We start from the raw sequence: 4,529 nt of genomic DNA on the forward strand, positions 1-4,529 counted from the left end.
TTGTAACACTTCATTGTGAGGAAAGTTAACACTGTTTATGACTCCAGTGGAAGAGGATATTTGAAAGTAGAACTTTGATGGACTCTACTCCTAACTGATTACCTTGGCTGATTTTAACCTGTATTCTTTCACTACAATAAACTGACCATACATATAATAGCTTTCAGTAAGTTCTGTGAGTCCTTATAGTGATTATCATAACTGAAGATGGTTTTGAGAATCCTCAAACTTTCACTTGGCATCAGAAGTAGGAGTGGTCTTGTGGACCCCTGTACTACATGTTTGTTGTCAGAAGTGAAGATGATCCTGTGGACAGCTTTCTGTCTTTAGTCTGATAAGATTAAGAGTGTGTCCCTGTTGCCCAATGAAGTACTTGTGTTTTTTTTTTAACCCACACAAAATGTAGTTTATCAATTCTGAAATTTTCATACTTCAGGGTTTTTGCCCCCAAAATTGATACAATTGATAGAATTATATGATATGGTAGGTTATTTCAAATATTACTTACCACTGAGGAATGAACGTTAGTTAATTTTTTTAGAATAATGTTTCAGAATACTTACACAAAATGGATATATGGATAATTAATACCCATTTTTATCAAGGTCACAGGGAACATTCGTCAGGATAGATTATATGTTAGACCAAAAAACAAGTCTTAAAATTAAGAAGACTGAAATTTTATTAGGTATTTTTTTTTCTGACCATAGTGATATGAAACTAGAAATCAATAACAGGAGAAAAATTGGAATATTCACAAATATGTGGCTATAAACACACTTCTGAACAATCAATGGGTCAAAGAAGAAATCAAAAGGGAAGTAAAACAATATCTTGAGACAAACAAAAACGGAAACACAACATACTAAAACTTATGGTTTGCAGCACAAGCAGTTCCAAGAGGAAAGTTTATAGCAATAAATGGCTACATTAAGAAAAAAAGAAAGATCTCAAATAGCCTAACAACATCTCAAGGAACTTCAAAAATATGAATGAAATCCAAAGTTAACAGAGGAAGGAAAAAGCAAAATCAGAGAAAAAATGATAGGACTAGAGACTAGAAAAACATTAGAAAACATAAACAAAACTAAGCTGATTAAAAAAAAGATAAAATAGACAAACTTTTAGCTAGATTAAAGGAAGAAATTTAAATAAATAAAATCAGAAATGAAAGAAAAGACATTTAGACTGATACCACACAAATATAAAGATATAAAGGATCAGAAGAGACTACTATGAACAGTTACAACACCAATAAATTGGATGACCTACAGGAAATGATAAATTCTTAGAAATATATGAACTACCATGACTGAATCAGGAAGAAACAGAAAATTTGAACACACTGATTACTAGTAAGAAGTTTGAGTCAGTAATGAAAAACCTCCCAACAAACAAAAGTCCAGGACTAGATGACTTTATTGGTGAGTTCTATCAAACATTCAAAGAAGAATTAATATCAATCTTTCTAAAATTCTTTCAAAAGAACAGAAGAAGAAACACTTTCAAACTTGTTTTATGAGGCTAACATTACCCTGATACCAAAACCAGACCAAGACAACACAACAAAGGAAAATTACAAGCCAATACCCCTGATGAACATACATGTAAAAATCCTCAATACAAATATAGAAAATTGAATTCAACAGCATATTAAAAGGATCATATGCCATGATCAAGCAGAATTTATTCATAGGACACAATGCTGGTTCAACATATGCAAGTCAGTAAATGTGAAACATTAACAAAATGAAAGATAAAAATCATATGATCATCTCAATAGTTGCAGAAAAAGTATTCAACAAAATTTCCATATCTTTTTATGACAGAAATTTTCAACAATGTAAATATAGAAGGAATGCACCACAACATGATAAAGATCATGTTACAAGCTCATTGTTAACATCATAATCAGGGGTGGAAAGCTGAAAGCTTTTTCTTTAAGATCAGGAACAAGACAAGGGTGCCCACTCTCACCTCTTCTCTTCAGCATAGTACTGGAAGTTCTAACTAGAGAAACCAGGCAAGAAAAAGAAATAAAAGGCATCTAAATCAGAAAGGAAGAAGTTAAATTTTTCTCTGTGGATTACATGATCTTATATATAAAATAACCCTAAAAGCTCCATCAGGAAAAAAAAAAAAAAAAAAAACCTTAAAAAAATAATTCAGTAAAATTGCAGGATACAAAATCAACATACAAAAATCAGTTATGTTTCTATACACTAACAATGACCTCTCCAGAAAACAATTTGTTTTACAATAACATCGAAAAGAATAACATAATTAGGAACAAATTTAGCCGAAGAAGTGAGAAGTGTAAGACTGATGAAAGCAATTGTAGAAGACACAAACAAATTGAAACCTATTCATGTATTGGTAAAATTAATGTCTATACTACCCAAATTTACCTACAATTCATTGCAGTTTCCATCAAAATCCCAATGGTATTTTTCACAGAAATAGGAAAAATAAAATAAAATTTGTATGGAAACCAAAAGACCAATAATAGCTAAAGCAATCTTAAGTAAGAACAAAACTGGAGGAATCATACTCCCTGATTTCAAATTATATTACAAAGCTACAGTAATCAAAACAAAATCATTTTAGCATGAAAACAGACACAGACCAATGGAACAGAGAGCAAAGAAATCAAGCCATGCATATACAGTGAAATAGTCTTCAAAAATATGTCAATATACCCATTGAGGAAAGGATAGTCTATTCAATAAATGGTGTTGGAAAAACTGGATATCTAATTACGAAAAATAAAATTGGACACATTTTACATCATACACAAAAATCAACTCAAATGGATTAAAGAAATGCAGTTTGTTTTTAACTTTAAATAACATGTTTTATTTTAAATGAAATTGCATAGTTAAAGATACAGAACTTGGAATAAGAATAGTTATATAATCTTAAGCCAAGTCACTTGGACTTTTTCATCTCTGTTTTCTCATTTGTTGAGAAAGAAATAATGGGGAGAGGAAGGAAGGAAGGAAGGGAAAGAAGAAGTTATAAATTACAATATTGTGACAAAGACTGCTAAATTTTTACTCAAATTTAGCCATGCATATACAAATTTAAAACCTTTCTTCTTTCATAACTATAATAGATAATGTGACCCACTGAATAAAACTATATTTCATTTCCAGCATGCCTTGCAGCTATTTGAGGCTATGTAGCCAATTTATACTTAGCATTTCTGCTCAAAAAGTTATAAGAGAAATTATTGTGTGCAACTCTTGGGTAATATTCTTCAGGGATAAGACTCAATTTAGAGGCTGAGATTCTGCCCCTCCCCTTTTCTTCCTTCTGCCGAGAAAGTAGGTGAGTATCTGTCAGCAGGGAGCTTAACAGTCATGTGAACAATGAGGTAACAGCCAGGATGAAAGCCACACACTTCGGTCAAAACACAAAGATAAAAGGAGATTTGGTCCTGATAATTTTGTGGAGCTACGCTGCCAGATCTATTAATGTATTTTTTTTATGTGAAGAAATAATTATTTATTTTTTAATTTCCTAGTATTTATTACTTCATCTATTTATTTGCTTTTCTATACAGCTAATACTAACATATATAAAACCATCAACTTCACTATCCAATATGTTATTAAAGTATATGAACAGTAAGCACAGTTCTATATTATTATTATTATTTTTAAATTAATAAATCTGAAGCCTCAGATTCCAAAAATAACCAGCATGGAATCTAACATAAGCAATGGGAATTTTTGCACTATATTATTTAGACATATACATGCATCAAAAAAGTGTGACTATCTTATGACTCTTTTACCTTTTATACATGAAAAAAAATTAAGGGCTGATTTTCTAGTATTTCTTTGATTGAGCTCATGAAGTCTCCATATATTTCTTATGCATTTAAGTCTCAAAAAGACGAGAAGTTGCAAAACTCATGGCCTCCTTCGTTATATTTCCACTTGATGTACTTCTGCTTAAGAACAATGTAAAAACATTTTCTCACCAACATCTTGATATTTCCAAACCCATTATTCTTGTGCTTTTGAACCTTGACCGTTTAATGGACTTGGGAATCAGATTCATTTCTTTCTGCCTGAGCAGGTCAGTGTTTGTACCAGTCCTCAATATATTAAAGGTACAGGAGATCAGGTTGTTCTTAATGGAAACTGAAGTTTGAATCAAAAACAAACTGCAAAAGTTCATTTTGAAAGCTCTATTCTCAATTCATTTACTATCTGGGGAGACAAGAGTTTTATTTTAGTCTACAAAACAAAAATTAGAGTCATTCAGTGATTATAGTACTTCCAGGATCCAATAGCCCTGATCGCATGATGAATGTGACAAAATAGTCAAAACTTGATCTCAGCAAATGTCTAAGTTTTACCATTAAATTAAACGTGGGACCAGACCTTATTTTTCCCAACCCTTATCAAGAGTTTTCATTCGTTCTTTTGGAAGGTATTATCTAAATATCTCTATACTATATTTCTTAAGCAATTTCTTTTCATGCAAAGTATAAGATAGCCTGCACACCTTCAATTATC

This window comes from Pteropus vampyrus, unplaced genomic scaffold (assembly GCF_000151845.1).
Source record: "Pteropus vampyrus isolate Shadow unplaced genomic scaffold, Pvam_2.0 Scaffold11, whole genome shotgun sequence".
In the NCBI taxonomy this organism is placed as follows: Eukaryota; Metazoa; Chordata; class Mammalia; order Chiroptera; family Pteropodidae; genus Pteropus; species Pteropus vampyrus.